Raw genomic sequence first — 9,726 nt, 5'->3', positions numbered from 1 at the left:
GTCAGAAGCAACTTTCCATTACAAGGAGAGCGCACAGGTCGCCTGCTGGGAGGCAACCTGTCTCCTACCAACTGTGGTATGACTCAGGTAATCTGCAGGCACTTTCAGTTTTGTGAAGATTTGCAAATAACTGTCATCTAATTATATACAAAGGCAGACACATTGCCAACACACTGCAATCAATCAAAGTCTGTGGCTAGTTGTATTCTGGTTATATTCCTATATAAAGGCAATCTTACATAGCAGCAAGTATCACTATTTGAGGAGGAATTTCTAAATTTCTCTTTCCAATATTAGATGTTCTGGCTGGACTCTGAATTATTTAATGTGAATTTTGGTGCACATAAACGGCAATGAATTTATGATTTATTTATTTATTTAATTTTTAGACTTGTCACCCTCGATCACTTTATCACAAATTCATCGCATTTAATTGCCAGCTTGACCTGACTTGATCACAAACTAGCATGCTGACTCCATCTTATTGCTATTTTATTTGCTGTCCCGAAAAACCAAAGTTATTTTGAAGACTGCCACTCACTGTGTGTGGTCACAGACCTGCTCCTCATCTGCAAAGCAACAAATTCAAAGGCAAGAAGATCGCAGGCTCATTACACATGGTAGTGCCGTGGCCTCCAACCACTGTTTTCCCAAGTGTGACTGCAGCATTAAAAAAAAAACAAAAAAACAACATTTTCAGGCTGCACCTGGCTGACTCAATAGAAGCATTGCCAACAGAGAGTTCAATGTGTAAGCAGCCGACAGATGAAGGCGCCTTGTGATTTGGTGCTATATAATTACACTGAATTCAAACGGAATTGAACTGACATAAAAGTGTGAAAATTTTGAAGCATTAACCAAACATGAAATTCACAACAAAACAAATATGAAAAACAGGAATTAATGTTTTTGGCATAGCTATAAGAAATAGACTAAATAAAATGAAACTCGTTTACAGATGAACCAAACAAAACTAGCAATAATACCTAACAAATGAAAACAAGGCTATAGTGATTTAAAAAAGAAAGCATGAACTTTGGATAGTTGGATGAAAGTGGTGTTTATGCTGAATCATAAATCTGCATTGGGCAATGAAAAGCTGCTGAGGTGAAAAACAGGTGAGGAATCTAGGGTCTGTCCGCAAGGTGGACACAGTAAGGCAGTGGAAAGCCACCAGGTGATCAACACACAGTATTGATCAAAATAGAACTACACCCTTAATGCTTCAATAGGAATTGAGAGGGTAAGAGAAGCTGCTAATCAACTGCATTTCATTAAATGATCATCATCTCCATAGAGCTGATGTTTTGGCAGTTGTTGGTCTGGGGCATTCATGTGTTAACACAATGTCAAAGAGGAAAGACATCAGCAATGATCTTCGGGATGCTTTCCATCAATCTGGGCAATGTTATAAGGCCATCCAAACAGTTTGAAGTCCTTCATCTATAGTGAGAAAGATTGCCAAATCTTCCCAAGAGTGGACATCCCAGCAAACTCACCTCAACGTCAAACCGTGCAATGCTCAAAAACACTACAGCAAACCCAAGGGCTAGATCTTAGAATCTACAGAGCTCAGTTACCATATAAAATATTGAAGTTCAAATACAAAAAAATAAGATTTGGCAACGACCAATCATAGCAATGCATCACAAAGACTGTGAGCAAAGTCATGGAAGGAAGATAAAAATCATACAGAAAACAATTACTTCAAGTTGTTGCTGCTAAAAGTAGTTCTACAAGCAACCGAATCACAGCATGTACTTCATTTCTCGCATGCTGTTTCTGCAGTTTGGCTTAGTTGTTGTTATAAATAGATGATGCATTGTAATATGTCATGATGTTGTTCATCTGAGGTTGTATTCAAGGAACAGATGGGCTTTTATTATTAATGTTCTCATATACAGAACAACTTACAGTGGGTGTACTTTCTTTTTTCTTTTACAATGACTGAAAGGGGCTAAAAGTAGCAGAACAAACTTATGTGTCAGTTTCATAAAACTGTGTCAGGCGACCTAGAAATTGTTATGGGAGAGTTAAAATGGTCCTCAACAAAACTGCTTATCATCTTGTTACTTCATAGGTCCCCTCGGGCAGTTATATTCCACTGTTTTACGTCACTTAAAATCCTTCTGTGCCTTTTACTGTCCCCCTTGCAAGATTTATATTTTTGTGTTTTTCCACTGGCCGATTTTTTCTGACATCAGCAGGAACAAGGATCCGTGTTCACTGTAGTGAAGTACAAACGATGAGAAGTGAAGCGGTTTACTTCCCTCCTGAGGAAACCCATGGATGATCACATCCAATGACTAACACTGGCCTGTATTGATCACAGTGCAGACAAAGCCCTTTAACATGATCCTACAGAGGCGAAGGCTTTGTGTTTGTGTGTCGCCATGAAAATGTAAAAAAAAAAGAAAAGGAAAAAGTCAGCATCTGCCGCAGTGAAACAGTCTGAAAGATATTAGCGTTCTCTGGATTCCCCGTTGACAGCTCCTTACAGGCAGAAGACCTTTTCTCTTTGCTTCACTGACTCGTATTCAGGTGGAACAGACGCAAACAAAAGAAGAAGAATTGATGAATGAATATGCATAGAGTTTGTGTTAATATGTGCACATTTACTGCCTTATTACCATCACACACAAACATACAAGAGAAACATGCCCTGAGAGATTGTGTTGCCCTTGAGAAAAAGCCAATGATTAAAAAAAGGAACTTACTAACTCGAGCATCATCTTGACAGACAGACTCCTCATTAGTCCAGCAGCTTCAATCTAACTCATACAGGAGAAGAGACTGGCAAAATGCGAGACAAACAAACAAGTGAACATTTCAGTTCTGATTATTACTGTAGGAAAGCAGTGCTTAAAGATGAGCCACAACCAAAAAGCATAGTTTGGATTGTTTGGAAGGTGAGCACACCGACAGCAGAGAAGATTCTGCTCATCGTTTCCCAACAGCGGCACTGCCAGAATGTGTTTTATTGTTACAGCTGTGAATCCAACTTCAGTTTTAGTTTCATTCGCTACATCTGGGCCCTTATGAGCAAGCTGTTATCTTTTAAGATCATTCATTTATTGAAATTCTTAAATTAGCCTTAACTTGTGAGTATTGCTGTTCTTTGTTTGTTGTAAATCATGCAGAAGCATGAAGTGTGCAGGTGTTAGTACTTTAAAATCTAGGAAGTAGTTCAGGGTTGGTGGTTAGTCATTTAAAATAGCCAACTTTTACATGACAGGCCATTCTATTATTATCCAATCAGTGTCAGGACATTAATTATTACAATAATTATTATTCTAGTCTAAACATTTTGATGTATATTGTGTCAACTCATAACAACAGCTGCTTTGAGGAGCTTTATGTTGAAAGCTAAAGACCCTATAATCTTCTTGTTCTTTCAGCTGCTCGCTTTAGGGGTTGTCACACTATCTTGCCTCTCTAACATTGTATCTGACACATGAGAGGTCTCACTGATATACTGATACACTGTCCCTGCTGGTCACTCCCAACAAAAATCTTAGCACCTTCAACTCTGGCACTTCCAGCTCTACCATTACCAGACCATATACAAACGATATAGAAGCGAAAACCCCAACAACAAGACTGTTCTCTAAAAGCGAGAAAAACAAGAAGAACTTCCTTTAAACAGGAAGGGACCTCCAGCAGAACCAGACTCAAGGTGGGGAAGCCAACGGTTGTGAGTCTTTGACGGGTAAGGGGATTAGAAGAGAAAAAAAGAGACTAGGATAAAACACAAACTAGAAGAGATTGAAACAAAAATAAAAAACGAATGTGTGAGGAAAATTGATCAGCTCATCGTGGATCCTGAACATCATAACCTATTTTTCAAGGTCACCTAATCTTACCATTGCTATTAGCTTTATCAAAAAAGAAAGTTTTCCACTAAGGCTAATATGAAAACTTGAAAGCATATCTGTCTCCTAAATACAAACTAGAAGCTCCTGTTCCACAGGAGAGAGCCTGTGTCTCCTGTTGTAATAAACCCATTTGTAGATCAAACATGCACAACACATTCTTATTGCATGCTCTTATTCCCGAGTAATGCATAATGGTGTTTTAGTAGATTCCACAACATATGCAAAAGATGTTCTTTTAACATTAGCCAAGAAATGTTGGCATAAAAAATCTGGATTGCAGACAGATATGGGCCTATAAACATAAAAAAGATTTTTTTTAAAAGTACTGAGCAGAGTTGAGTTCAGCTCATTGGTGTGGAACTCCACAACAGTCTCAGTTTTTCAAGTGGTCCCTTGTAAAAAATAATTGCTAACCGCTGGCTAGGTTTTAAAGACTAGAATTGGGATTGGACACTTTTAATTACAGTTAGTTGATAAGGGTCAAATAAAAAAAAACAATAACTGCAGATCATTTTTATACTTTGGTTAAAATACATCTCACCAGCATGACAAATTAGATGTTTGGAATGACACTCACATTTCACAATTGGCAAACCCAGTGGGCCACCTGTGCCAGAGTAAACACTATGTGTAACTGTGACACACCAGTGGCTTTGAAAAAATGTTACAATTTTACACCCCATGAATAAGAATGGCCAACATGCCGCTGTCTTAAAAATCAAACCCAGGCGCTGCAGAGTGACAGAAAACAAGATGTAAACTGCCACTTCACTAACTTTATATTTGCTATGGCAATTTCATATTTTCCACACTGCTGCCAGTTTTAGATATATTTATGAACTAAAAAGAGACTCAGACAGTAAAGCAGTGAGCTACAAGCAACAATTCCTCAGAATTAAAAAAGTCTTAAAAGAAGGATTTTCTGAAATAATAAAACATGTGCTTTGTTAAAGCTGTGGAAAAATTACTTTCATTATAACTGCTCAGTTACAGTTGAAGAATTGTTCATGTTATAAAAATATTTGTAGTCATGCTTTAAAAAAAACAAGCTGATGGTTTGAAGAACCCAAGTTGTATCTTTATATAAACGCTAGATCTAGTTGACACAGACACGAGGATATCTGCTGAAGCTTAACTCTTTTGTCGTAAGTACCATCATCAAACCAGTCATCAAACAAAGAAAAGAGTATTAGGTGTTGCTCTATTCATGAGAACTTATTTAATCTACATCTGGAAAATGCTTTTTACAGCTATAAGCCATGGTAGGTGTGTTGCTATGGGTTTCAAATATTCTTAAACACCATCATTATAAAAGATAATGTCTGCTTCTTACTTGAATGTCACGCACACAAATATATATGAAGTGTGGAGGGATCATAACAACACATCATAAGAGGCCCAAAGCTGTGATGGAAATACAGAATTTCAAGGCTACGATTAGGATTGGATGGAAGTGTAACCTACCATGAAGATATAAAGTGCCAGTAGCATTGTCAGACCCTAACATGATGTCTTGACAGTTACATATTCTTATCAACAGCTCACACTCCAAAAATATTTAATTTACAGCTTTATAAAATGGAAAACAAATAATTAAAAAGAAAAATCCTCGTGTTTCATGTAATTTGACCAAAACACTCACCGGAAACATCAATAGTTATAGGGCTGGACCTACTTTGCTTACAGCAGTGCTATAAGTCTTCATAGCATCGATTCAACAAGATGCTGGAAACATTCCTTAGAGATTCTGGTCCATACTGAGGTTACAGCAACATCCATGATGTTAATCTCCTGTTCAATCATAACCCCAAGATGCTCTATTAGACTGAGATCGGTTGACAGTGGAGGTCACTTAAGTACCGGTACACCGATTTCATTGTTGTGCTCAAGAAACCAGTTTGCCATGATTTTTGTGTGAATATGGTGTATATGTTTATATATGCAACTCCAAAGTAACTCAGAGAACAACACTACTTTAATTAAGAGAAACTTTATATAAATATTAAACATCAGATGGCATTTCTCCGTGAAATAACACCAACATTTCAAAGAACTCTAGCTGATTACAGTATCAAATCATCTGTTGGTGTGTGGGAAGTTTTGATTTAAAAAAAGGCATTATGTGAAGATGTTGCAGGGTAATAAAGAAACATGGTGCTCTGAGATCTTAGTTTGTATCAGATCAAAAGTGTAAAACCTGTGATAACTTTCAGATAATAAAGAGATTCTAGTTATTAGAGATGAGAGAGAACAAAGGGGCTGGGTTGAAAAGAAAGGAAGGGGGTAGATGAAGGAAATGTTTGTGCACAGAGAGAATCAGATAGTAAGATCGAGTGTCTGAGACGAGGAAGGAGAATAAGGTTGAGAGCGGAAAATCAACAGCAGACGAACGGGAAGAGAAATAAAAAGTAACAAAAAGGATGAGGAAGCCTTATGGAAAGATGAGCTCAGAGACTCCTTGCAGTCATGGGAACTGTCTGAACAAAGTAGAAAAAGAGAACATATACACAGTGTCACCGGACCGAGTAGCGTGAACCGAAACTGGACTCAGGCGCAGAAACCCAGAACAGAGACAGCATTTAACAATATTGTATTGGTTAGGCTTAGAGTCAATGGCGTGTCCAGCGGGGTGGCCTGGGGGGGCACAGGCCACCCCCCAAACCAGACTGGCCACCCCAGGTGCCACCCCAAAGGCAAAACAATAAAATTCAATCAAATATCAAATGTCCGATTATGTTTTCACGGTGACGCTCAGATATCCGAGTGTAAGTGAATGCAGCATCGCTTCTGCGCTATGCGCATCACGTTAGCAAAGGTAGGAGAGCCAAGCGCGAAAGATGGCACTGCAGGAAACAATTTTTCGGTGAAAGAAAATGAGGACAGAATAAATGTCCCGGTAAGTAATATCAAGTTTGTTGAGTTTAGTAAACTTCAGTGAAATTAGAATCCCAAGGAAAAAAATAACACTTAAAGAATTATTGCAGCTGTGGAATATTTCAGACAGTATGCTACTGAGGGCAGCTAACATAAGAGTTATGCGTTATAAGATATAATCTAAGTCATAACATTGCTGTATGGAGCTGCAGATTTGGTTGCAGGTTAACATAGCTGGACTGGCCATCGGGCATACCGGGCATATCCCCAGTGACTTATTTTTTTATTTTTTTTGTAATGGCATGAACAATGAGAGGTGGTGGATTGGCCAGATGCAGGTCGATGTGTAGAAATAACTCCGTTGTTTGGTGGTGGCTATGACGGGGCTTCCACAGAGGCAACAGGTGGATGAGGGAAGGGGAGGCAGGAGGAGAGACCCGAAGCAGCCGCCAGTCCGAGTGTCAGGTGAACTGAACTTCAGGTAAGAAGTTATGACCTGCAGTCTATCTGGGTCAGATATAAACCAAGTTTAGGTGGAGTTTATTTTCATGTTGCTGACTTTTTACTGTCAGTTGCAATAACTCATACTGCGTTCTAGCCAGTTTGACGGAGTTTTTATACAGCTGTTCGGTTGCTATGATGTTACTGATAGTGAACTTTATTTTATTCATAAGGTTAGTAGAGTTGCCAACGGCTCCTTAAAAAAATGGAATGGTCCCTCATTCAGAGAAAATATTACGCGTTTCGTATTGAGCTGAGAAGAGACGCAGTTTGTCCCGGACTTTAGCTAGAATGGAAAAAAGACACAAAGCTGGATTTATTCTGTCTTTATGCTGCACAGCTGCCTCTTCTTCTCTCATTCTCTCCCCCTCCCTCTCCTGTTGCTACTTCAATCATGAAACTGATCAATGATCAGCTGATCGGCTTTTCTCTCTTGTTTATCGCCCACTTTGCGCCAGAAAGAGGAAACCAGCAGATGTTGCGCTAAACAACAGCAGCACGTTTAAGCTTGATCGGCTGTTGTTAGAATGTATTTAATATTAATTTCTAGTATCAGCTGATGTTTGCTGGAGCCACAGCTGTAAAGCTGCTGGTCATGATGTCTGTTTAGATATGTGGTGAGAGGGAAACATGAAGATGAAACCAGGAGATGTCCTTACTGAACCATCAGAGCTGAACAGGTGATGGAGAAACAGGTTTACCTTTTAGGTGACATGGATGAGTTGAAGTTATCAACTGTTTCTGAGAGACAAATAACACCAGGATCCTTTTTTATGTAGCTGACAGCTGGTAACTGTGCAGGGGCGGGTCTAGCAAAGTTTTGCCAGGGGGCCAGGTAGGGCATTAACAGGGAAAGGTGGGCACAAAGAAATACTTTTCTTTCTTATTCTCATTTAAAATACCTAGTTTTTATTAAATAATTATCTAAATCTTACAACCAAAGTTTTTATCTGACGTAAAATGTATAGAAATCATACATATACCAACAAGACTGTACATCACTGTCACAACAGCATTTGTTTTCATTCAAAGGCTTTATGGCTTTAATACCTGGTGGGTCGGTCTGTAGTAAAAATGCCCAATTTTTTTGTCCCAGTCCAGCCCCGCAGGTTAATACTGGCAGTGTCACCATGCCAGCTGACTGTATTTTATCATCAGGCAGTGTTGTTCTTTATCAATATTACCAAAGTTTACCATAAGGCAGCATAGAAAGTATTTACTTGCTTTCAGGTTTTATTCAAATGTTAGTCTTTTCAGTTGTTTCCCCACTTTTTTCCTGTTTCAAAATCAAACACCAGTTTGTGAGAAGATTATCTTCTTTTTTTAACAGGCAGATAAAGTTTTGCATTGGCTAATTTGTCAATTGTTTGTTACAAATGTTCGTATTTTAATTTTCAAAGATGTTTTTGCCCAAAACATATGTGCACTATATGTCAGTAAAAATACTATGCAAATATTGATGTCCTTGAATGCTGAGTAAGCACTGACAAAGCACTGATTGTATCTCTTGTACTTTATCAATGCAGTATCTAAAAACTTTGCACCGTAGTGGTTAAAATCTCATTCTAATAAGAGTTAAAAGTGCATTTGGTTATTAGGTTTATAGGATTATTGAATTATGGTTAAGGGTTGGTAGAATTTTTTTTTTAAACATTATCTGCCAATTAAATCTGCCACCCTTCTCCAAATCTGTGCCCCTACCTGGCCCCCCCAACAAAAATTTTCTAGACACGCCACTGCTTAGAGTTTGGAAATGTGGCAAGGACAAAAGCAATGAAACGTAGAGCTTGGTGTTGCATGTCCTGGGTAACGCAGAACTGGAAGGAAGGTTGCCGGTTCGAGCCCCAGCTCGGACAGTCTCGGTCGTTGTGTCCTTGGGCAAGACACTTCACCTACCGCCTACTGGTGATGGCCAGAGGGGCCGATGGCGCGATATGGCAGCCTCTGTCAGTCTGCCCCAGGGCAGCTGTGGCGACAACTGTAGCTGCCTCCACCAGTGTGTGAATGTGAGAGTGCATGAATAGTGGTATTGTAAAGCGCTTTGAGGGTTCCCGAAAAGCGCTATATAAATGCAATCCATTATTATTATTATTATTATTATTATTATTATTATTATTATTATTATTATTATTAGAGAGAGGGAACGGGGCCTGAGATGCAGACTAGAACTGGGCAGTAAGCAGTCATATTACAGGAGGAGAAACAGAGCGATGACAGGAGGGCGACGGGGATCCAGGGTGAGCTGAGTGGCGTGGAGAGGCTGACCTGAGATCCGGAGGTTAGAGATGGAGTGTGATGGCAGGAGGGCAGGCAGGCGAGGCACACAGAGTGATTTCCAGAATGGTGGCTTGGTATCCTGAGTCCGAGAGTAGAGCGTGAGCCATAGTGAATCCAGAAACTGCAGGAACTGGAGGAGGTGGCCCTGCCCAGGGGCGGATCCCAGGTATGTTCAGGAGCCTCACGGAAATCCCAGCCA

This window comes from Aulonocara sp. 'chitande type north' Nkhata Bay, linkage group LG15, assembly GCF_057382095.1.
Source record: "Aulonocara sp. 'chitande type north' Nkhata Bay isolate Kocher_YH1m ecotype deep benthic linkage group LG15, A_spYH_male_GT1.1, whole genome shotgun sequence".
Taxonomy (NCBI): Eukaryota; Metazoa; Chordata; class Actinopteri; order Cichliformes; family Cichlidae; genus Aulonocara; species Aulonocara sp. 'chitande type north' Nkhata Bay.
This window is presented reverse-complemented; position numbering follows the sequence as displayed.